The sequence below is a fragment of the Rattus rattus genome, chromosome 1 (assembly GCF_011064425.1).
Source record: "Rattus rattus isolate New Zealand chromosome 1, Rrattus_CSIRO_v1, whole genome shotgun sequence".
Lineage (NCBI taxonomy): Eukaryota > Metazoa > Chordata > Mammalia > Rodentia > Muridae > Rattus > Rattus rattus.
The window spans coordinates 19,537,362-19,563,592 of record NC_046154.1 but is presented as its reverse complement, the minus strand read 5'-3'; positions in this window follow the sequence as shown (position 1 = coordinate 19,563,592).

Here is a 26,231-nt window from a genome sequence, read left to right as displayed (position 1 = left end):
GAAGACGTCGCAAGGTCCATTTCCACAGCGTCCTACTCACACCAGCAGCACCCAGGCCTTGAAGACAGTTGCAGACTCCCGCCCTCTGTGCTCCAGGGTGCTCACCTAAGATCCTAACAGATCCGGGCCTCACAGCGGGCTCACAGGAGTCTTGCTTTTGATCTTCCCTGTGTAAAGGAGGACCCTAGACACAGGCAGGTAGACAGACATCCCGCGCTGTCTCCACGACCAGATCTGCGGACGTCGGTCTCTCTGGGTCTTAACTGTGTAGAGCCTCTTCTGACCTGCTCTAGGAAATCACTCCCCATACCCCAGCGAGGAGCCTCGGGACCCTGAATTGTTGCCTCTGTGAACAGATCTATGGGTCCTGCTGAGGAAGCTATGGCTTCCCCTCCCTGGGCTCTCCCAGGCAACCTGTGGCAAAGTTGCTTTCTCGGCAATTTAAAGGTGCGTGTTTGTTCCTTCAAAGACTATTGTCATTCTAAACTTGGCCCCTGGGCCAATTTCCAGAGAGCAGAGAATCCTGATTGGCCATCCCTGGGAGCCATTCTGGGCCGGAGGAGCGGGCTGTTGCCATGGAGTCTGCCTTAGCTCCTCTGAGCCTGGGCCCAGCCGGTTTGAGCCAGATAAGCATCAGGTCATGCCTGGCTGCTGTTGATGTTGTCAGGGGATGCCAGTCCCCAAGAGACTCTGGGACAGCCAGTGTGTGTGTAGAGCGGGGTGAGAGGGCGGTAGGGGCAAGGGTCCATGGTGATATCTCTGTTCTCAAGGCTAACCTCTGGTCCCGATGCCTGTGTCCTCCCCAGTGTTAGACATGGCGCCTGGCTTTCAGTGCAGTCTCCATGGCTCCACACCGGATACTTAGCGCCTGGCACTGCGGCTGTGATGAAGGAGTAAGAAACGTCCCAGGGCTTATCGTCTGGAGCTTCCTCCTTGGTGGGGGAGGAAACGGCTCACTGACGGCCAGGAGAATTACCTAGCGTTTGCTGGCCCGAACTGAAAAATGTATTAGAGCTGAGATCCCAATGGATGTGTGTTAACCGGAGGAGAAGAAAGAAGCAGCCTCCTCCCCCAGAGGAAAGCACATGCAAAGGCCCTGTGGTCTGATGCATGGATGGGCAGCATGGCTGGAGCAGACGAGCAAGAAACAGCGTGGAGCGCACCGAGGAGCCTGGCTTTACTCGAGAGCATCGTCAGAAAACTTCTAAGCAGAAAGATGATCATGTGGCCACCAAGGGAAGGGACGGAGGAACAGAAGGTCAGAGTAGGTGGGAGCAGCCCTCAATAAGCACTCAAAGCCTGTCTTCCAAATCCACCCCTTATCCCTTTCCTACTGATCCTGCCACCCTCAGGCCTCTGCATCACACTGACACCGCTCTGCCCAGCCCCCACGGGACTTGTGACATCCGATCTTGCTGAACTGTATCATCTACCAAGCCTGCGGCTGGCTGAGATCCAGTCTGAAGCCTGGCTTTAAAGGAGCCCTAGGGAGTACAGGCTGTGACTACCTTTTTACACCACAGTGTACAGACTGAGTAGGTACAGTCCCCTCTCCATACCCTGTCCCTCCAACTCCCGGAACACAGTGACTTAATTCCCAAGGGCGGGTTTTTGTCTGAAGCCCGTGTGCCCCATTCTGCAAGATCCACCTGAGGGGAAAAATCCTCTCTGGTTGCCCAGCCCTCCCTGAGGTGTCTCTTGTATTTCAGCCCAAATCAGGATTCACTTCCTGTTGCCTGGTTAAGGGCAAAGGGCAGGTGGACCGGAGCATCTACCCAGAGCAGGGATTTGACTTCATTATGGTGTGATAGTTAATACTGATTATCAACTTGCCAGCATCTTGAAGCACCTAGGAGACAAGTAGCTGGGAGTTTCTGTGAGGGTGTTGCTCAGATTTGGCTAATTAGGTAAATTGACCGGCCCTACCGGACAGGCTGGGGGTCCTGAACTGAATAAAAAAGAGAAAGTGAGCTGAGCACAGGCGTTCATCTCTCTTCCTGACTGAAGACACAAGGAGGCAGGTTGTCTTAAGCTCCCACCATCTTGCTGTCCCCACCATGATGGACTGTACTCTCAAACTGTGAGTTTGAGGAGAAAAAAAAACCTTTCCTTTCCACAGTTGTCAGGTATTCTGTAACAGCAGCTAGAGAAATAACTATTCTACCTGCTGGATTAGTCAACTATAGAAGTGACTAGTCCACCTGCTGGATTAGTCAACTAGAGAAGTAACTAGTCCACCTGCTGGATTAGTCAACTAGAGAAGTAACTAGTCTACCTGTTGGATTAGTCAACTAGAGAAGTAACTAGTCCACCTGCTGGATTAGTCAACTAGAGAAGTAACTAGTCTACCTGTTGGATTAGTCAACTAGAGAAGTAACTAGTCCACCTGCTGGACTAGTCAAGGTTCTCTGGGGGAGTAGAGGGGGCTCAGAACCAATAGAATGAACATATATTAAAAGAGGATTTATCAATGACTGTCTCACACCCGAGAGCCTGAGAACTTGATTGCTACTTAATCTGTGAAGCTGGACACCTCAGCGTTCCAGTGCTAAAGACCTGGGATGCTGCTGGTCTTCAGTCCATGTTGGAAGCCGACACAGGCTGGTTCCAAAAGCAGTGAAGAGATTGGCAGTGGCAGCAACAGGGTAGATGAACTCTCCAGCCAGAGTGAAGACCAAGAAAGCGAATCTGCATGCATCTCATAGGACCTGAAGGTGCCGTTCACACTCATGGGGAGCCTCCCCATAACAGCTAAGGCAATCAAGACAGTCCCCCACTATCCTGACGTAGGCTATCCTTCATCGAGACTTTCTTCAGATGATTCAGGGTTGACAAAGCTACCAAAACTCCTGGTTTAAAAAAAAAGCATCACATTCAGAACACAATATCATTTCTATTTCATAGATGAGGAATCTGAGGCTCTAGTTGACTCAGCAGGTATATAGCTGAGCTGGGGTCTCTACTATGATTGGTACAACATGGTCACTTTTACAACATGTCTTCCCAAGATGGGTGGGATGGAGGTTCCATTTGGTCCTGGGGTCCTTGGGTACATGAAGTGAGTGTATCAGGAAACCACACACTGTTCTTTCTATGTATGAACTTTCTAGAAGGTTCTCTACCCTAGATAATAATATCAGTAATGGGTGTCTGTGCTTTCTAAATGGAAAGGCATTTTGATTGAGCATGGGTGCCTGTCAGACTACATAAACTGCTTAGCTGGCAGTATCTGAAAAGTATCCTGATATCCTCCAAGGAGGTGCCATATCTATATCCTTGTGGTAGGGAAGAAACCAAGGCTCAAGCCGTCATTTACAGTGAACTGGATGGGACTGGGCTGGCCTTAAGTCTGCAGTTCATACCTCTGTGATGCACATCTTATATATATACAAGCAATGGCTTATCTGGCTCTTAAGGTGGTTAGCGGCTCACCCATGTCAATGGTCCTTATAGCGTTTCTCAGAGCCCATGTCCCACTGTGCTCTAAGGCCAGCTTCTTATGTGCTTATGAAATTCTTTGGCATGAAATACGCAATTTTTACTTAATATTCTCAATATTCTGACCATCCATCCATCCATCCATCCATCCATCCCCATCCGTCCATCCACTCAACCCTCACACCCACCCATCCACCTGCCCATCCATTCATCTGTCCACCTATCTACCTATCCATCCATTTATTTATCTACTAAGGCATCCACCTACCCCACCTACCCACTAACCTAACCACCCACCCATCCATCTATTCAGGCATCCATCCATCTAGCATTTCTGAATACTCACTGTGTGTCATACTCTACTATACAGGAACGAAAACACAAGACAATGGGTAGGAATCTCATGAAGCCTGAATACCAGAGCTGGTCCCTACAAATCCTACCTACAAACCAACCAACCAACCAACCAAACAAACAAACAAACAAACAAACAAAATACACCAAAACCTCTTGGTACATGGGCAGAAGGCAGCTATAGAGACTGACTTCTAGGAGGCCCCATTAGCTTGTCAAAGGTTGGCGGTCTAAATGCATGCCCTGGTGTCCTTATTTTTCCGCTGTTGGTAAGGGCTGGGCAGATGCTACACAATGATGGCAGGAAGAATGAGCTCAGCTGTCGCGTGTCCCTCAAGAACACTAACATGTCGGAAACATCTTGCAGAGTCTGGGCAGACTGTCAGGGTTGGAGTCCCCCTGGGCCAGGCAGCTAGCTGAGAGTTTTTTCTAGAGGCAGACTGTCACAGCTCCTGTCAGTGCCAACTCAGGAGGCATCTCTCAACACTGCTCTTTCTAATGACACTTCAGCCAGCAGGGCGGCTGAAAGGCAAGCTCTACCTCACTACAGAAGCTACTGGAACAGCCGCCATTTGTTGTGTCTTCTATGTACTGGTTTCCTTCTATGGGATGGCCCTATTCCCCATAGTCAGCCAGGATTGTAGCTGGTCGAGAACCCATTTTACAGATCAAAATACTGAGGTGGCTGGACTGAGTCCACACACCCAGGCAATGGCGGTGCTGGTGCGAGGGTGCCTTGATATCAAAGTGTCATAGTTTTACAGCCAGGCTGCCTGGCTTGGGAGTCAACACTGTATCAAACATCTAAGTTTCTGGTCGTTTTGCTTCTGGGGAGAAAGATGGGCTCAGAGAGAGGCAATGAAAGACTTCCAGGTACAGCTTAGTGTCCAGGGCTTGGGAAATAAATTCCACTGGCCTTCTATAAGATGGTGCTTGGGTTCCCAAACTGGTCATCACCACCTCTTACTCCTAGATAATTGGGGACATTTACAGTGTGTCAATCTCATCCAGAAACTCTGAAGCTGCAAGAGCTTGCATATGGGGGCTTGATTGTGACACCAATGCCCCCCCCAAAAAAACCTCTGTACTTCAGAGCCCTGCCCCCTGAAGGCATGGATGAGGCTTAAATCTCTTCCATGTTGGAACTATGGCCTGTGTTTATCTGAGTTAACTTCTATGCTGATTACCACTCCACATTTAGAATAGATTCTTAATAGATGCTTGCAGACAGAGAAGGGGTGGGAGAGGAAAGGAGAAAGTATGGAAGGAAGACCAGAGGCAGAAGGAAATAACAACACTGGACCGGAACGAATAGCTTTGTCTATTGTTCAAATGGCTTGAGGGTAAAGACAAGTCTTCATGTGAAACAGCAGGGACCAGAGGACCCACGGCTATCCGTGTGCTACATGCAGTTTCCACTAATGTAATTTTGCCTTTTCTTTGTAATTTTGTTTACTGTAGGCTGATTTGTCCCTAAGATGGATTCTTCTGGGCTTGAGAAGGTGGTCCTGGCTCCCCTAGGGACACAGCCACAGGTTGTGTGAGCAGCAGCTCCCGGGGCCCCAGCTGCAGGGTAGCAGACCTGACGCTCACGCCTTGACCATGTTCTTTTCTACCCTCTGAGTCCCTTTGCCCTTTGCTGATGGCAGAGACTCTGTCTGGCAGACAGGCATCGCTGGGTGTTGCCATGGTGATGGCTATGACGTCATACAGGAGTAAATCAAATTTCGGATCTCGGAGTTGAGCAGCTCTTTTGAGAAACACCAAGAGTTGAGGCAAGATCTTAATGGTGTCAGTCTCCCCCACCTCCCCCCGCCTCCCCCGCTCTCCCCACCACCTCCACCACCTCCACCACCTCCCCTGCCTCCCCCACCTCCTTCCACTTTACTCCCTCATCTGGACGAGCCTCATTCGTTAACTCATTCATTCATTTGCATTCATTCCAATGATGGGGGTGGGGAGGAGCACCTACTATGCGCTACACACTATGCTAGATAAACAGACTGTGGCCCCACAGCCAGTGAGTGACTGTGCAGAATTTTCAGCCTTATATGAGCAGCAGGAACTCACAATTACATAACCACCATGATTACTACCATGATCCAGGCTCTGATAGAAGTGTGTTAGTTCGATAGGGCTGCCATCCCAAAGTGTCACAGACCGGAGGGCATTAACAGCAGAAATCTTTGTTCTTAGGGTTCTAGAGGCTTGATGTCTGAGATTAAAGGGTCAGCAGGACTCGCTGCTTCTCCTGCTTGACTTACAGATGGCCTCCTCTTGTGGCACATCCTCGGACCCTGCAGCTTTAAAGAGAGTCTGGGAAATGCATTCTCCCACTTAAAGGAAGTCATAGCAAGGGTCAGGCAGAAGGAAGGACCTAAGGTCAAAACTGCCACCTGCAACATCTGGGCTGCCAGGGTAGCCCAGAGGGCAGAGGACATTCTTCTCTGAAGTCCTGGAATAGCTATACTTCAGAAGAACGTTTTGATCAAGTTGGTCTTCTGCTTACATTTTGGGATTTTAACTCAGGGGACAGTCCAGTTTCCCACCCCTTACTGTGCCCACCCCTTACCACTCCACTCCAGCCATGCCTGTCCCCTGTGATAATGTGAGCTCATCGGGAGGTATTGCTGGTCTCAGTCTGAGCTGGTGGCACCTCCTAGGTGCCAGGTGTTGAATGTCAGAACAAACACTGAGAGTTTCTTTTTCTTTTTTTTTCTTTTTTCTTTTTTTCGGAGCTGGAGACCGAACCTAGGGCCTTGCGCTTGCCTAGGCAAGCGCTCTACCACTGAGCTAAATCCCCAACCCCACACTGAGAGTTTCTTAAGACAGAAGAGTCCCTGTCATCACCCATGACCTTCATTAGTCAAGGCAAGTAGGGTGGGGACCGACTCCATACCTTGGTGACCAAGGGGTATGGAGAACGGGAGGGACTCAGTACCCATCTTCGGAAACAACCGCTACAGGAACTCTGAGGAGTGTGACTAGCACCTCCCAAATTCTCCCTGTCCTCTGTCACCACCGGGGAATGTGGCAGTTGTTTGGAGACAGAACCCTTATAGACAAAGGCATCCTTGGAGAGCTTCCTCTCACCTGGTCTCCTTACCTGAGAACACACATGCTGGGGGCTTCCTGGTCATCTGGATTTTAAAGGAAACCATCCTTGTCCTGAGTGAGAAAATCAAGGACCTTACTATGCATCTTTGAGTCTTTTGGAGGCCCTGAGAGTCCACTTGGGCATCCATCATCTGGTGTCCCAGTTCTTTTCCCACCTTGTGATGATGGCTCAGTCCCAATGTGCCTCGTCTGCTCCTCCTCCTGGGCTGGGGCATGGGGGCAGCTGTTGTTGGGGCTGGATCACAGGATCCTGATCACCATCCAGGCAATGGGTGGGCACAGTACCTGAGAACGTGCCCGAGTTTGAATCTAAAGGGAAGTCACGGGATGTGAGCGACTGGGCGAGCATTGAGCGACTGGGCGAGCATTGAGCGACTGGGCGAGCATTGAGCGACTGGGCGAGCGTTATTCATCCACAGGCCCAGATGCTTCCTGTCTGTTCTGCTTCCTGGACTCCAGGTTCTTTCTAAAGTCTGGTTGGCTTGTTTCCCTTTTTCCTTTGACCTGAAAGCTTCCTTGTGCCCTCCCAATGAGTTCTCTTCCTTTCTTTCCCTCCTTATGTCATAAGCTCCAGTTTCTGTGATTAGCATATACCCACTGTAAAAAAAAACAAACCAGTAAGTTTCCATACATTGGTCACACCCACCTGTCCTCTCTCTCGTCCCCTAGGTCTTTCTGTTCATTTTCTTCCTCTACCCAAGTCACCCCACTTCTACTTCCGTGCCACAGATAAAGCCCAGAGTCCACACAGGAAAGAAAACATGGGACATTTGCCTTTCTGAGTAGCTTACGTTCACACGACGATCACCGGTCCTGTCTGCTATCCACAGTGACATAATCTCATTCTTCCTATGGTTAACTCGGGTCCCTTTGGGTATATAGGAACCATATAGCTGGGCCATGTGATAGTCCTATTTTCACTGTATTTGATTTTCATACTGATTTTCATAGTGGCTGTATCTACGTTCCTGGGGTTAGCGTATCAGGATTCCCCCACTGACCCTGGCCCCTTCACCAGCATCTGGTGTCTGCTTCCTTGGTGTTAGCCCTTCTGACTGGGCTGAGGTGGAATCTCACTACGGTTCCGGTTTGCACTTTCCTGACGGCTGAGGATGTGAGTTTCATCGTCGCTGTTGTTTTGATTTGGGTTTTTGTTATTCACTTTGTATTTTTGTCTTGGTTTCATTTTTTGGTTTTTCTATTTTTTTTTTTTTTTTTTTTTTTTGGTTCTTTTTTTTTTCGAGCTGGGGACCAACCCAGGGCCTCTATTTTTTGTTTTTGTAGGGTTTTTTTTTTGCATGTAGGTACTGTCCTCAAGCATCTGCTTTGTTTCAAGAACCCGGCCTGGATTTTACTCCGTGTGACTAATGGTCTCTAGTGCTCCCTGTCTTAGCAGCAGGCAGGAATCCGAAGGTATGAAGGTATGAAGAGGCTCCGACTTGGGAAAACCTCCCTCCACAGTGTCCTTTCTGGAACACAGTCAGGACATTCTGGGAGGGTGACTTAGCGGGTCATGTGACTTAGTGCCACGTGAGCATGAGGGCCTGAGTTGGATTCCCAGAACCTACACAAAAGGTCAGTTGTGGTAGTGTCTGCTCTCCCAGTGCTGGGGGTGGGGGTTAGGCAGGGGTGGGAGCAGGGGAGGGGTGGGTCGGGCAGAGACAACTGGAAGCTCACCGGCTCTGGGTCCCAGTGCTTCAACAGAGCAGTGTGGATGGCTCCTGAGGAATGACACTGGGGTTGACTCCTGATTTCTACATGTTTGCACACACACACACACACACACACACACACACACACACACACTTAAAAGGAGAAGACGTGCTTGAGCCCGTGTGGCAGGCACTATATGGCTTTTTCCCTTACAGTGTCTTGACGATGCAGACGGAAGACAAGATTGTCCAGTCTTCTAATTTCGATGCTACAGGGGACAGTTCCCAGGCAGAGGGAAGGCCACAGCTTTGTTCCACCCCCCTCACTTTCTTCTTACAAGATGTCACTGTGTTGCCCAGGCTGACCCCAAAGCTCTCTACCCTCCTGCCTTGGCTGAACAGGTCTGTGTCGTCACACCTGACCTGGCCATCCCTTCTCGTGGTAGCCCCAGCAGAACGGTGATCCTAGGAGATGGTCAGAGAATAGCCTTGGGTGAGCTTCTCTGAGTCTGTTTCTTTATTTGCCAAACTGAGGGTGATGGCAGCCCACCACTCCAGAGCTGTAGGATCCATTTCTTAACCAATGTGAGGCCAGAGTTTTCTAAAACTTGGTACATGTCACTGCCAGAAATAAATGAGTCTGATTCGAAGATCTATGTGTTTATTTCTGTGGATGTCAGTCTGGGTAGCAGCATATACCATAGCTATAACTTTCTGACTATTACTCTTTAAAATAGGACCAAAGTTTAGTGGTCACCAGTGAGAAAAACCTCAAGCAGATACTAGGGTGGACGCTGAGGAGACGCCGTGAGATGTGGTGAGCGAGTAACGGATGAGGCATGGGCCAGGAGCTGGGTGTGGGGACGTAGACACAGCTGAAGAGGTGGGCAGGGTACAAGGGGAGTGAGGCCTGGTGGGTCCGAGTTGGAATCTCCTGGAGTCCTGTGCCCCAGACCACAGCGAGTGGTGCAATGGACTCCCACACAGCAGAGCTTTCTGTCCATCCTCTGGCGCCATGCGGGCAGTGCTCGCTGTGCCTCAAGAAGAGGCCATCTTGTCTCCATCTAGTTGTGTCAGAGCTGAAGTTTTCCTCCCAGTCTAAGGCTCCAGGAATAAGGATTCTGAAACTCAAGTATATTTACTAATACCCAGGCCATAAGCTTTGTCGGTTCCCCAATTAGATGACAATATCCATTTATTCTAATCTGAGTTCTGCCACATGGCTGGTTACCTCCGCTCAGTTCCCATGTTTCTGATGTTCCTGGGCCAGTATTCCTCCCTTCTCTGTATCCCAGAATGCAGTCTTCCTACTGAATGTCCCACTTTCTATTTCCTGTCTAAGCTTATAGGCCAGTCAGCATTTTATTGACAGATGCGGCACCCATACACAGCCAAGAGATTCTCTCTACGTATGGCTAGAGGGTCAGAGAGAGTGAGCGCACTCTGTTACGTCTACCTCCGAGACTCTCAAGTGTGGGATGGCAGGAAACCCAAGGTGGGGATCAAGTAGAGCTGGGTTTTACCATGGCTTTGCCAATTCCTGGTCCTGAGGTTCTGAACATGTGTCCTTAAGGAAAGGAGACATTATGGCGCAGAGACGCTTGAATCAGGAGAAGGTCTGTCAGTCACTGTCACGTGGCCACCCTGGCAAGCCCAGGCAGGGACTCTGTGGGTCTGCACTGTCCGATGGCCCCAAGAGAGAAGGACTGTCATATGCCTAGGAACCGAACAGTCATTTTAACCACAAGTCACAAAGGGAAGAATGAGCCTCCCATGGGACCAAGGACCAGAGCTCATTGCCAGGTGTCAGGAACACATCTGTAACCCTGGCACCTGGGAGGCCGAGGCAGGAAGATCCCAAGGGTTAGGGCCCAGTGGGGCTAGATAGCAAAACCCCTTCTCAGAAGGAAAAAGAAAAAAAAAAGAAGGAAAGAGGAAAATGTGGCCAGGCTAAGAGGCCTCTTTCCCACTGGCTTAGAACAACTCCCACACAAAGCTACACCATGAGCAGAATGCTACACCATGAGCAGAATACTCCTAAATAACAATGCTGGCGCTTGGAGCTCCTCTCGCTAACTGAGGAGGCTGTAGGAGGGAAAGTAGGCCATGAACCCCAAGGTGCTGCTGTGTAGGACTGTGCCAGGCACTGTGCACTTCAGACCCTCTGCACTCTCAGGAGGAGAGTATTCTTGGAACAGTTACCGAGGAAAAGACCGAGAGTCAGAGAGTTTAGTGCACTTGGCCAAGGCCCCCCAGATGGGAGCTAACACAGCAGATCTTAAACCCAGTGATCTATGGAGTATGCATGGCTATAGGACAGGTGACCCAGGGCTGCACCATGAATCTAGCGTGGATGCGAGCCCAAGATGAGGAGGCTGGAGAACAAATCCGCCCACGGAATTCTTCCCGCTTGAGAGAACATTCCCCTCATTGTTCTAGCTACTTTTAGATGGACCTTCTGTTGTTCGTAAGTGAGAGCAGTTCAGTTGGATCGCAGCTTTAAACGAGCCAGGCCCTTGGGTGGGAGATCTTCCTCCCAGGGCTGTAACTGAGAAGAGTCCATGAAGAATAAACCCACCACCCCAGGCACATTTTGAACCAGCTGAGAAGCAAGCCCATGAGGATGGCAGATGGAGCCCTGAACATCACCTCCATGAAGACAAAGCTGCCGGTGGTGTGGTGGACAGAATGGCTCTATGCGCAGAGAAGTGGGTTGCCTTATGTCGGACTCAGAATAGGCAGGCTCGCCCACCGCGTGTGGGCAGCACTGGGCCACGGCAGGGGCTGGGGGAGCCAAACAGAACTCAGTTCCCCCGTGGGCAGCTCCAAGAGAAACTGGAGATGTGGGGCTATGGAGGTCTACTTCCTTATCCCAGGCTTCCCTGTGATGGGAGATGGGCTTTCTGCAGGGAGGACGTGGAGACGGGACAGAGACCTTGATAGAAGAGTGACCATGGTCACATTCAGGGGTGGAGGTGGAGGTGGGGGTTGGGGGAGGCTCAACAGGAGCAGAGGAAAAAATGAGAGGGAAGGGAAGAAAGAAAATAGGGAGGGGGAGGGGAGGGAGCGTAGATGAGAAAGCGAGACACTAATTAGACAGTAGGAACTCATTTCTGCTTAATAATGAGGAAAAGCAGGAGCCAGGCACTGGGGAATCTGTGGCAAGGCTGTTGGAGGGGTGAGCGTAGGGAAGGGAGGGGAGGGACTGCAAGGCTTTTGGCCACTGCCAGCTGCTTGTCCCTTGGGAAGCTCTACCCAACGTTTAGGATCTCTCCTGGACTCTGAGACCAGTCAGGAGATGAATCTGAAGGGTGAAGATGGTGTTGGGGGTACTTACAAAGATGTACCAGTGAGGAGATGGTGTAGGTTGAGAGGCATAGAATGCAGACCAAGGCTCCTCAGCATTCCAGGCAGTCACATCCTTGCCCGCCCCTGGAAACACTAGAAGCACAGACCTTTCTCGGAGCTCCACTGAGGCAGAGGGGTGCGTGTGGAATCAGAACCATCTGGCTTGGCTTCTGTATGCCTGTGGGAGAGGTGGAAGGGTCCTCTCAATACAGAGAGATCAAGCAACTCCCCACACTGAGGTTCAGAGTCGAAAAGTCTCGACCTATGGCCGGAAGCAGTCCGTGGCTTCTGGTTAGAGCCAGTGTGCATCAAGAGCCTACTGTTATCTTTCAGATCTCCTCTGGACAGTGCCTCACTTTGGGAGCACCCCGTGAGGTCAAGTCAGAGACGCTCCTAGCTCAGTCTCCCATATCCCCATCGCTGGGGACCCTGGGACTAAGAACTTTAGCAGCTGAGCCGTTTTGCCATGCCCTCTGTCTCTGTGCCTCGTGTGGCCATGTATAGAGGCCCACGTACAGTACTCTTGGGTGCATGCAGACTACCCTTGGCTAGTGAACCCCTGGGATCCCTGATGAGGAAAATTGCTATATCCAACTGGGAGACTAAGGGTATCTGACTTTTATTACTAGGCTGCAGATTCTGCGGCCACCTCTTGTGGGACCTTGTTTTGGCCTCCCAGGCCCTTTAAATGCTGGATCTGCTTCCTAAGCCATCTGTCACTCCAGGACCCGGTGCGGGAGCTGGTGGTCCAAGCTCCGTGGGCTCCTGGGACTGATTGATTGGCTGATATTTGTGGCTGAATGATTAGATGTTTTCAGAGCAGCTTCTGGCAGAGAGAATGCTCTAAGTGTAAAATATTGTTATTAATTATCCCAATTGCTCCGTTCAGCTGTAGGCACTGTGTCTGCTCAGAAGAAAGAGATAAGGTATCCTTGCCAAAGTCAGAAAGAAGGAAAGGAAGGAAGGAAGGAAGACAGATAGACAGACAGACAGACAGACTGACTGATCAGTGCTGATGGGCTTCTGTCCTCTGAGAGAAGGTTGGAGACAGTTATTTATTTTTTTTTATGTCTTCTAGACTAGGATTTGAAGGAAAAAAATGAGGTCAGATTTAATTCCTGGCTCTGCACAAGGCTGTGTGACCTTAAGTGAATTATGTAACCTCTCTGAACTTCAGAGTCTTCGTTGCTTAAATGAGTGACATCTATGATTTCCTCTAACCCTTCCCTGGAAATTCCAAAGCGGCACTGGGCAGGGCAATAAGCAAGACCCCTGTTGATTGGCTGCCTGTGTTCACCCATCCTTTCTCCTACCAACGGAACATTCTCTGGTTTTCTTCCTTTGTTCTATTTTTTCTGCATGTAGCGTGTATGCGATATGCATGTGTGTGCAGAGTTGCATGTGTGGGGATAGATGTGTGTGTAGGGGGCTGTTGGGTGCACTTGTGTGTATGTGCGTGTGGAGGCCAAGGCTGAAGAATTACCCTCTATCCCTCCTCCACCTTATTCACTAAGGCAGGGACTCTCAGTCGCACCTAGAGTGTGTCTAGTCTCGCTAGTCAGCTTGCTCTAGTGATGCCATTCTTCCCTTCTGAGACTGGAATTATAAGGAACCTTCAATGTCCACCCAGCATGGGTTCTTACGTTTTAGAGACAGGCTCTTTAAGGACCTGGCCATCTCCCTAGCCTTGGACCATTTTTTTTAAAAAGACTTATTTTTATCTTATGTGTTTGCCCCCCCCTTTCTCTCTCTGTCTCTCTGTCTCTGTCTCTGTCTCTCTCGGTCTCTCTCTCAGTCTCTCGATCTCTCTCTCTCTCTCTGTCTCTCTCTCTCTGTGTGGGAGCACGCGCGCACACGTGTGTGTGTGTGTGTGTGTGTGTGTGTGTGTGTGTGTGTGTTACATGCAGTACCCATGGAGGCCAGAAGAGGGCGCTTCCCCCAGAACTGGTGTTACAGAAGGTTTGGGAGCAGCCACATAGATGCTGGAAATCAAAACCTGGGTCCTCTGCGCATACAACCAGCGCTCTTAACCACTCTCTCCCCCAGAACATTCTTAAATACTACTGAATGTCTGCTTCCCTGTCTCTATAGAACTAGGGTTTAGTTTGACCCTTTCCTGTTGCTATAGCTGATGGGATGGACCACAGACTGTCCAGCCTTCTCCCCCAACTCCTGTCTTCTGCTTCACATTTAAGATCCCAAGAAGAGCATGGACAAGGACAGCCTTAGCAAACCACAGCTCCGGCTGGCTGAACCATGGCCTGGAACTTGGCACCAGTTACTGCACATGCTTTATGAAAATGAATCCTGCTACCACTCAGGGCGCCTCAAGGAGGGTCACCCTATTCTTAAGCTCCCGGTCCTGGTAATGAATTGGACACAGAGTGGGCGTGCTGTTTCTCTGAGGTCACACAGCTGTGAAGCAGCATGGAGCCTCACAGTTGGGAAGGATGGGCAGGGCTTCCTACACTGCTACACAGAGTCCATGGGGGAGTTGAAAATGCTGACACCGAATCTCACGCTTCTTGTTTGGAGTTCATTGGTCGGGGTGCGGCAGTAAATATTTGGGATTTTCATTCTTTCGGATTTCAGTCTATGCATCTCATAAATGAGGGAACCGAAGGTCAAAGATAGAAATGGATTTAATTACATTTCTCTGTCTCATATGGCTCTGCCCTACAGCCAGGAGGTAGGAGATCTGGAAAGGGGCACCTGAGTTTGAGGACAGTGTCCTCCTCTTTATGACCCCTCCGAGCCCTATGTCTCTGTTATCTCCGGGAGACAGCTCATAGCCCCACCCCCATCCTTTAGCCTGAATTAGCTTCAGTAAAGCCTGGGGTTTCTGGAGGTGGTGTGGGTAGCACACTCCAGGAATAGTCCCTCTGCAGAAGAGACAGGGACCTGGCTGGGGTCAGCCCTTGGGGACCTAATTATCCTTTGACTTTGGTGATGGCTTTGTTCATGTCCTGTCAGCACAGGATTTCCTGAGCAGATTTACACAGGTTTGAACCAGTAGAGATCAGCAGCCATGCCCCTCTCCTCTTGAGGAAGTACCCAGGTGATGTCAAACTAGCAAGAGACAAATCCCTTGAAGCCAGGTCCCTTGCAGATATCAGCCTACCTGCCACCATCTCTGGGAAGCTTCCGTGCTCTGCGGGGCTTCCCTCTGTGGCTAGCTCAGCATTCCGGGGTGCTCTTGTGAGATGAACTGGATCCCCCGCTGGACCTCAGCTTCTAGGGGTGGGAGAAATGCTGGGGGCCGAGGTGGGGAAGGGCTTTCCTTGTTCTCTTAGCACCATGGCCACAGCGGGGCAGACCAGCAGCCCTTCAATTAGATGCTGAAAGAAAAACAAGGCACACACCACAACGGATCTCACGTCAATGCCTATATCCGCAGTTTTGCAGATCCCCAACCCCGAAATTTATATGAATGAATAAAGAATGCATTCCGGAACCAGCTTATTCCAAGAAAGGAGGGCACCCCAAATTGGGGGAGGCCTGAATCTTTATGTATTAAGTACATTGGGGGAGGAGTTGGAGAGAGGGCTCCGGGGGGTAAGGGGCTTGCTGTGAGGACGAGAGGCTCTCCATGAGTGATAGCCTCAAATAGTCACACAGGAGCCTAGGGTGATAGCATCTGCATTAGACCCTGGCATTGGAGTAAGGCCAGGCAGGTCCCAGGAGTTCTTTGGCTAGTCTGTTAGCTGACATTCAGCTTCAATGAGAGACCCTGTCTCAAAAATAAAGTGGATAGCCTGGAGGGTGGCTCGGTGGCTAAGAGCATCTGATGTGTTTCCGGAGGACTCAGGTCCCGTTCCCAGCACCCATGCTAGGTAGCTCACAGCTGCCTGGAACTCCAGGGCATCTGACACCTTTGGCCTCCTTGAGAACCTGACTCATATACACACAGACACACGTGTGCATGTAATTAAAAGAAAATAAAAATAAAACCAAATCCCAAGAAATAAAGTCGAGCGAGATAAAGAAAGATGCCCAAAGTTGACCTCTGGCTTCCACATACACAAACATACACAGATGAACATATACTTGCACACACACACATGTGCACATACATGCTTACAGCACACACACACACACACACACACACACACACACACACACACACCACACACACAAGAGAAAATTTAGCCCAAGAATAGGAAGCCTAGTGAGTCCACCCGAGCAAGTCTGCCCTAACCCACTGGAGGCCACAGTGTCCAAGCTGAGCAAGCAAACAATCTGGCCATTGAACTGGGTCATCACAGTTCCCTGAGCGCCATTTATGCCAGGTCATAGCACTAAAGACTGCATTCAGCTACCAAAGCAAAGCCCTGGTGCTGGGCCACCTCCGCTGGGGGTTGTTTTTCCATTTAAAACCCAGTCTGAGGGAGGGAATTCTAAACTTACTAGCGTTTGCTTAGCTGTGAGTCCCTCATCACCAAGGGCATGGGATGATGGCTTCACCTGTGCCCTCGAAGCTCAACATGGGAGACCGAGACCAGTGAGGGTGGGTGGGATGAAGGGCCAAGGGTGAAGCACCCATAGGCCTGGCCCTTTATCTGGGAAACCATCATTTGACTAAGAGCCCACCCTATGAAATTCAACTTGAACTCATTCTGCAAGATTGCATGGCACTGAAACTTCCCAAGTGTCTAGGGGATGAGACTATTTTTAATTAAGTCTGTCACTGCATCGGGATTCTATTAGGTAGGGAGACGGGGAGAGTGGATGCTGGGAAGGCCCCTGGCAATAAGCCCTGTGTAGACTCCATGCTGGTCACGGAGAACAGGAAGAAGAGCAATATCGGGTCTCTTTTCTGTCAGGAGCACATTGCCCTATGGGAGAGGCGGGTTCAAAAGAACCCTCCACAGAAGAACATGCATTTATCAGAAGAGTGGTGAGGACCCAGAAAGTACCGAGGACAGAGGACATGGTTTCATACAGGATGGTCCCCAAGACATCCCGGAGAAGGTAGCGCTCAGTTTCAGTGTCAGGTAAGAGAGTCTTCCTGTCAATAGAAGAAGGGCGGGGCTATCATAACCTAGACTCAAACACTCGTGAGGCCTGCTCTTGGGTATTCTGACTCTGAATACTTCCTACCAACCCATTGCAATCTCTGTTTTTTCTTCATTGGGATTGGTCCTGAAGGACGCGTAGATGTGTACCGGATAAACGAAGAGATGACAACGGAGAGCCTGGACCCAGTGTATCTCTCAGCCTCAGGCCTTGGCTTGCTATACCCTGAGTGTCCCGCCACACAGTCATTCCCACGTGCTCCATCCCCCCACTGGATCTCAGCCCTCCACGCCCCCCACCATGTGCTTGTCCTTTCCCTCTGTAAGATATGCCTCTCCTGGGGAAATGACTCATCCTTGGCCAGCTGTTTAGAGGGCAAGAGAGGACATCATCAGAGCAGGCAGGAAGATAGATGTCCGACTTGGCAGCCACAGCTCCTGGCCTTGCAGGATTCAGAAATAAGAGGAAGGGTACAACATTTTGTGAGTCCTGACCACATGTGAGAATTCACCAGGGACCCCCATGCCAAGACATGGTGATAGGTAGAGTTTTTTTAATGCCCTTCTTGGAGCCTGGGAGCCTGGAACTCTGCAAGGCTAGGTGTTCTGCCCACACGCACATAGCAACAAGTGACCTCTTACCTGAGCCTTGCCTCTTTAGCGATGACCATGCTCTCTGTCCAGCTTCTCACCCTTACTCTGAGCTGGCAGTCAGGGAGCTTAATCAGAAGAGAGGTGGTGAGTAGGTGGGGAGAGCAGTGGTTGTATAGCCCAGGCAGTATGTGGGGAGCTTGGAGACGTTGGGGGTTGCTACAGCAAAACTGGTAGATTGCTGCTAACTCTATGGCCGCCCAGTATCCTGCCAAAGTCACCTGTAGCCTCACCACAAAGTTACCCAAGACCAGCAGTGAGGAGACAAGAAACTCAAGTTAGAGTCACTCTCCTACACCCGATGGAACACCAAGGAAACAGCCTCCTATCTTCAAGGTTCCACGAGCAGTTCATGCCACACAAACCTTTCCTTCTTGGTGTCTCACAAACCCGAGAGCTCACCTGCAATGCTCGAAGTTTCCCTCATCCTTCTCACCCCATCTCTAACATTCGGATTCAACTTGATTCTGTTCTTGCTTGCTCTGATTCTTGTGAAAGACCTGGGCTCCAGACTCAGGTTGTCTAGGGTTCGAACCATGCGCCTAAGGCTTACCCGGTATATTCATTTAACCTTCTGAGTCTCAAAACCCTCATTTATTTTATTTTATTTTATTTTATTTTACTTTCCAATATCTGGCATGGAACTCAGAGCCTCACGCACACTAGGCAAGCACTCCATCAACACTAGGCTACCTCTCCAACATGTGCTGGAGAGATAGCTCAGTGGATAAGAGCACTGGCTGTGTAAGCTTGAGGACCTGAGTTCAAATCCCCAGCACCTGGAAGGAAAGACTGACCCAGCTGCTCACCTATGCGACTCTAGCCACAAGCAGCAGAGACAAGTGCGTTTCTGGCCAGCCGGCCTATCTTAGATAAGAACTTCTAATTCAATGAGAGGTTCTGGTTCTAGACAATGTGACAGAAAGTGACAGCAGAGTGAAGAAGACACTTCATATCCTCTTTGGGCTTCTCCATGTACAGTTGTGCATACCTGCATTTGTGTGCATCACACACGCACACGTACATGCACACAGGCAGGCACACGGAGGAGCTGGGGTATACGTAAATAGAAGAGGGCTTGCCTGGTGTGTGCAGTGTTCTGTGTTCCATTCCCAGCACTCGGGGTTTGGAATCACACGGAGATAAACACACGGTTTCTTATTAAGACTTACTGAGACCGTATGCCTTGGTGTGCTGGAGCGGGAGGGGGCACTCAAAGTGTGTCTGGCAGTGTTGTCTCTCTGAGCTTCTTCCCACACCTGTTAGCTTCATGGGGTGGGGGGTGGGTTTGCTATTTTAATTTTGTATTTTGTTTTTGTTGTGGCTGTTGACGATGAAGGGCTCAATGCTCCTCAGCTTCTCACCCTAACTCTGAGCTGGCAGCCAACCAGAATAGAGGTGGTAAGCATCTGGGGGCAGAGGTAGTGGCTGTACATTCCTGGCAGCATCTGGGGAATCTCGTATTGTAGCCCAGGCTAGCCTGGAGCTCGCCCTCAAACTCACTACTCTCACAGTTGCTGGGATTCTGGGCTTGAGTCACCACATTCAGCTTGGAGACTTTCGTGTCTTTGAAAAGCTTTTCTGGCTTGGTGGACAGGATGAAGAGCAGGAGCAAGCTGCCTACAGTTCTGATTCTAGTTCTGCCTGCCTCCCGGCTGTATCACCTTAGTCAAGTGACTTCCCAGGTTCTGTTTCCTTATCTGCAAAGCTGGTGTGACTACGAAACGCTCCCTTCTGGCTCTTGTTTTGAATGCTTATTACCTAGCTAAGTAACAGGTGTGTGTGTGTGTGTGTGTGTGTGTGTGTGTGTGTGTGAGAGAGAGAGAGAGAGAGTACTTATATGTGTGAGTGTGAGTATGTGTGAGAAAGTGTGTGTGTATGTGAGAGAGAGTGTGTGAGAGAGTACTTATTATGTGAGTGTGAGTGTGTGTGTGTGTGTGAGAGAGAGAGAGTACTTATGTATGTGAGTGTGAGTATGTGTGAGAAAGTGTGTGTGTGACAGAGAGAGAGTGTGTGTGTGTGAGAAAGAGAGAGTGTGTGAGAGAGAATACTTATATATGTGAGTGTATGTGTGAGAAAGTGTGTGTGTGTGTGTGAGTGTATTGTGAATGTATGTGTGTGAGAGAGAGACAGTGAGAATGTGTGTGTGTGTGTGTGAGAGAGAGAGAGTACTTATGTATGTGAGTGTGAGTGTGAGTATGTGTGAGAAAGTGTGTGTATGTGTGTATGTATGTGTGTGTGTGTATTGTGAATGTGTGTGAGAGAGACAGTGAGAATGTGTGTATGTGTGTGTGTGAGAGAAGAGAGTGTGTGTGTGTGTGTGTCTGAGTTTATGTGTGTGTGAGAGAAAAAGTGTGTGTGCATGTGTGTGAAAGAGAATGTGTGTGCATGTGTATGTATGTATGTGAGTATATTGTGAATGTATGTGTGAGAGAGACAGTGAGAATGTGTGTGTGAGAGAGTATGTGAGTGTGAGTTTATGTGTGAAAGAAAGAGAGAATGTGTGTGTGTGTGTGTGTGTGTGTGTGTGTGTGTGTGTGTGTGTGTTGTCCCACTTTGTTTTCTGGTTTGCTGTAAAGTGACCAGTTTCCATGCCTTCCCCCTCAAGTGAAACCATTTTTCTTTGTTTGTTTGTTTGTTTTGTTTTTTGGGTTTTTTTTTTTTTTTTTGAGACCAGGCCTCATGAATGCTAGGCTAGTTTCGTATTTGCCACATAGCAGAGGGACGACCTCTACCTTCTTCTCTTCTCCCCTCCTCCTCCCGAGTACTGGAGTCTCGGGTGTGCACCACCATCCTTCCTGATTTCTGCAGTGCCGAGGATGGAGCTCCATAGCTCGCCAGTGCGCTACCTACTGAGCCACATCCTCACTCCCTTTTGAAGTCAGACATCTGTGCAAAGGACAGAGCTGTGATGGAAGTATCACGTGCTGTGTGTGTGAGGACCGGGGTAGTTAACTATCAGATCCTTAGCAGATTCTCGGTGCATGTTAGTCACCCATTCCATCCATTTATGAATTTCTGGGCATGAGAAGTGAGCTCCCTTGAAGCATCTATCATAGAACTTGCCAGAGACCCATGCAGGAGGGCCATCTCTCTGCTAACGCCATCAAAGAAGCACTGGGGATTCCCACGGCTCACTGGCTGTCTGTGAAGGCTCAGCACTGACAGGGCATTCCAAAACCACATTCTTAAGACTACAGGAGCCGAGATCCACAGTGTGTTAGCTACACGTGGACTCTGTCTGGAGTCCTCCAGATCATAAGCTCTGCAGGAGACAGACTTGAGGTGGGCTCTTGCTACCCTGGTCCCTCCTTGTAGCTTCCTGGCAGGCTGATGGCTCTCCAAAGACTACAGCCTTTATTTTGGAATGGCCCTCTCCACAAGAAGCTGTCTCTCTTCAGCTTCCTGCTAAGTGCTTCCTTCTCTCTCCCTGGCAGCTCAGGGTATTGTGATCTCCCACTGTGGCCTCCTCAGGGCCCCACACTCTACAAGACACCCCGCTCCCACTCTATATCCTCAGATTACCCACTGTGGATGCCTTCCGATTCTTGAGTTGGAACTCTAAAAAGTGCTACAAAGGGAAGCCCTCAGAGGTAGCATTGCTCTCCCTTGTCCTCCTGATCCCCTTCTCTTGTCCCTGCTAACCCCCGAGTGCAAGGCACAGAAACTATATTTCTCTTCCTCAAAGCAGGCCAAGGGAACCAGAGCCCTTTCCCCAGTGTTAGCTGTTACACCTGAGAATCAAGAGAAGAAAAGACCAAATCCAGTTAAAACAGGCTGTATTTTAGGGTGTACCTGGGAGTGGCTAGCAAGCTGCCTCTCCCTAAATCGGTATTTTAGCGAGTATTCCCTGCTGACTCTTGAAGTCCTTTTTATAGTAAAGATAAAGTGCTCTCCGGAGCGAGTTGGCTGTCATACATTGTTAGAAAGATTCAGAAAAAGGGAAGGAACAGAGTAAAGATATAAGTCACAGGAACGGGCTCGAAGGTTTAGTGTAGGTTGGAAAACATGTTTTTCGGCTCACATCAGACCTCAGAGTCAGAAACTTACCTCTTAATGGCAAACAGAAACCTTAACTTGCAAGGACTTAAGCCCAGGACAAACAGGAACCCATTCTTGAACTGCAAACACAGACCTTAACCTGCACGGTGTACTGAACCTCTTCTGATCTCACGCTAGCCATAAAACGTAGTGTCAATCTCATGCTCCCGCCTGCCTGCGTGAGACTTAGTCGTAAAGAAGTCCCCGTACCTGTCTTGTTTGTTTATAAGTCATAAGACCGTATCCCAGGGAGATCCCGCCCAACACCGGGAAAGAAGAAATGCCACGCAGATGAGAGAATCTGCACGGGCCCTGCTGGCCCACCCTGGTCTGTCATCCTTAGTTCATACATTTTTTTGCCCAATCATGTTTCTCTCTGGGTGTCTGTGTTACTTCTCTAAACACAAACCTTGAAATAGACAGTTCATGTGGGTCTTCTGGTCTTCCAAGTCAGAATGCTCTCATGTCCTAGAAGGCCACAACCAGATAGATTTATTCTGCTTCCTTTCGTTAACTTGGTTTTTGTTATAGAATGTCGCTGGATCCTTATACAGTGGGCAGGAAGGGACCCTTTCCCCTGCCTTAACATTTGCCAGCAAACATGATCAAGATCACAGACACTCCCACTGGATTTTCATGCAAGTTTCCAGGTAGTCTCTGGGCAGCGTCTATGAGTTTGCTGGAGTTATTCAAATGCAGTGTCCTAGACCTAGGGGCTCTAATAACACAACTCTAATTTCTCACCCTCGGGAAGGCTGGGAGTCCAAGGTCAAGGTGTTAGCCAAGCTGGTCCTTCCCAGCACCGATGTGGAAGGATTCACTCCAGCTCTGCCTGTCTCCTTGTCTCAAAGATGGATGGCTTCTCCTTGTATCTTTACAGTTCCCATCACTACCCGTCATGTTCCAATTTCCTCCCGTGAGCTCAACAGAATGAGGGCCCACTCTAATGGCTTCATGTTAATTTAATTACCTCTTTAAAGGCACTATCTCCCAAGTGCTGGCATCTTCTGAGAAACTGGGGCTTAGAACTTCAGTGTGTGATTGGTGGGGTGCACAGGTCAGTCTTTCATGAGGCTGAGAAACGGGAAGACAGGATTATCAGGCAGGATGGAGACACAAGGAAAGAGCCAGCCGCACTCCAGAGGAAGCAGACATGGCCTCCTAGGGGTTTACATTCTACTGTGGTGTAATGGACCACACATAAGCAAACTGATGAACAGAATTGCCCCAACAATGAATGGTTAGACAGCGTGATTAACAGGGCTGGGTGGACTTTCCCTAAGGATCCAGGGCTCTTATGTGATGCCACTCATACCTGTTAATTCCAGCCTTGGGGGGGGGGTAGAGACAGGAGGATTGCTGGGGAAGGCTAGCTGACAGTCTAGCTGAAAAATGAGAGCCCAAGCTTCAATGGAGAGACCCTGCCTCAAAGAATAAGGTGGAGAGTGACAGGAAAGGACACCTAAGGCTCCGCCCAGCCTCCTCATGTATGCATAGTCGAATGCACACAGGCACACCTTTGTGTACACACACCACGCAGACACAGAGTGACAGCACTCGAGTATTCTGCTGAGGGTCACGGAGACACTCCTGGAGGAAAGTATGGGTGACCAACCAGCCGAGAGATGGTGTCACAATCTGCAGAGGTTGGAGGGAGAGGCCACATGTTTTCTTTGGGAGTTTGACAAAGCTAGACAGGCCAGAGACACATGTTTTGGAACCTTGTCTTTCTTGCCTCTCTCATGGCCCACCTACCAGGTAGACATCCAGAAGAAGAACGGAGGGCAGAGGATGCAAAGGGAAGCAGACCTGGATCTGTTTGGGATCCATGAAGCTTGTGTTATGTAGCTATGTGCCTTTGTGGGGGAGATGACCACACACACACACACACACACACACACACACACATCACCACCGCCCTGACCCCAAGCCCACACCCGAGCCAGCCTCTCCCACTCAGGTCAGTCTGAGGCCCAGAGGATTACTGCAACAGAGCCAGCCTCATACTGAAGTATTAATCTGCATTTTAAATGTTGCCGCTGAGCCCTTGGGGATCTTGGTTCCATATGTTTGCAAGCGCGCTGGGGCTGGCAGTGGTTGGCTTTGAGTACTTCCTAATGCAGGCTAAAGGTGACTCATAAGAGAGCCAGTAAGCAGCGGCTCAGAGGCGAAGCCGCCTTGGTAAATATTGATTTACACAGGCTCCCTTTGCCCGGAAAGGCAGCAGGGGCTGTTGGCTTGTGCAAACCCCAGAGACCAACGCCTTCCTCCAATGGACTCTGCCTCTCCCTGCCTTAAGACGCCCCTTCCCCCTCGTCTTTCCTTTTTATTTTCCAAAAGAAATGTGCCGAGCTGACCACCTATGCTTCCTGATGCCTCTGTGACAATGACTACATACTTGTCCTAGACGGGTCTCCTGTTGGCTGTTGCTATGGCATTGCAGGGCAATGGGATGGAGGCTCTGTGAACAGTCCACCTCGTTTTCATCCCTGCTTCTACTTGTATGCATGCATGCATGTTTGTGTATGTGCAATTAGCGGTTAGAGAACAGCCTGAAGGTCATCTAACTTTTTTGAGGTTGGGGGCAGGGTGGCTCACTGGTCTGGAGCTAGTCGAGAAGCTGGCCAGCAAGCTCCACTCAGAGATTCACACGTGTCTGCCTCTCCAGCTACCACAGCCAGATTTATTTAAAAATGTCGGTTCTGGGGATCGAACTCAGGTCTTCATGTTTGCACGACAGGTACTTAATCAACTGAACCATGTCCTCAGATCTTCTCCTATTTTTAGATGCTTCCCACCCTCCTCAGCTATTGTCCTATCTCTTAACTTTCAAGGCCACAATGGCCATCCAGGTCTTGCTCATGTTTTGTCATACGGACTGGAATTCTCCTGCCTCACTCCGCCACTCACAAGCCCCTGTGGTGACATGGGACCACCCGAGAACTCCAGGGACACCTCACCTCCACTTCAGTGCTCTAAATGAAGTCACATGCATGTAGTCCCTTATGCTGTGTGGGTGACATTGTCACAGGTTCTGAGAGCAATACACAGATACCTTTGAGGCTGTTGCTGTGCCTACCAGGACGTCTACTTCTTTCTAACTCTCACATATCTTATTGAGAGATTAAAAAACCCGAGTCAGTGCTTGTCCCTTTGCTATAAAGATGCGTTGACCGGCTCTAGCATTTTATCAGAGCTTCCTAGCAGGCAGGGCAATGAATGAAGCATTTCGAGAAAGGAGAAAGGAAAGGGTAACTGGCACGAGCCCTTAGCTCTGTGCCAGCAATGCTATAAATGCTTTAAAGCTATGGAGTCCTCACTTTGTGAAAGAGTGGCTGTCATCTGGTGCAAGTCCTGCCGTAGCTGGCCTTTGAGAACCATGGTTTTAACTGCTACATTACAGATGCAAATGCTTCAAGCAGGATTCTGCGCTGTGACAGAGGTCGGAGAAGGAGACATTAAGAGGGGCCTGTCGAGCACCAGGCAAGACTCTGAAGAGAAGATAATGATTGGGCAGGGCTCGTCATAATTCTGGTTGTGGAAGGGAGAGGAGTATGCCTGTGGTGGGAGTGGGCAGGAGGAATGGGGCCCTGTGTTCTAGGCAGAGGAGGAAACCATGAGCAAAGCCTGGGCAGGAAGTGCTTTCTAGAAATTGAAGCTATCCCAGTCTGCTGGTGCTTAGGTGGGTGGACGGTTAACCTGACAGGATTTAGACGATCCAGGACACACCTCTGAGTGTGTTTCACAGGATGATTCCAGAGAGGACTAACTGGGATGTCACTCTCCCTCAGAGTGGCTGGCATCTTCCAGTGGGCAGTCCAGATGTAACGAGGTCTGAGGGACAGGCAGACGTGTGTGTTCCCATCCCCCGCTCTTCCCGAGAGACCGCGCGCTGCTCCATCCTCCACCCCATCGTCCTCCAGCCTCTTTGGCTTTCCGATGTGGAGTCCTGAGTTCTCAGCCTCTCCACTGTGCAAGTGTCACACTGCCCAGCAACACCACAAAAGGCAGTCCGATACACCCCGTTAACAACGTAAGCAGACTGTAGTAGTTCTGTTCCTCTGGAGGGCCGTGCCCAGTGCAGAAGGGGCGAGGCAGGTCACGTGAGAGGAAGTGGCCTGAAGACGGAGGTGGAGGCTCTCTCTCTGGGATGCTGAAGGATGCTGTTGGCAATGCCTGGACTCTGAGCAAGGTCCTGAGGAACATGGGAAGCCATCGGAGGACTTCGAAGGGCAGGATTTTATCAAAATAAATTCTCTTCCAGGAAGAGGAAGTGCTGTGAGTTCCGGCTGCTGGAGGCAAAGTTGACAAAGGAGAGAGAGGGCGTGGTTGGAAAAGCAGTGACCTCAGGGCTCTGGTTCGTCCGCATCTGGAGATTCAAACGGCCTACCAAAGGTCTCACATCCACAACCTATGAAGGGGATCTGTGTGCAATACCCACAACCTACAAGGAGCTCGATAGCAAGCCTCCTGCTTGCTGTCTGCAGTGGAGAACAGGCTCTGCTTCAGCAGGAGGGAGAAACAAGCCAGACGGAAATGCATTTACATCTCAACTTACCACTCCTCCTTCAGGAAGCTTGCCCTGCCAGGCTCACTCAGGAGTCAGCGGGTCCAC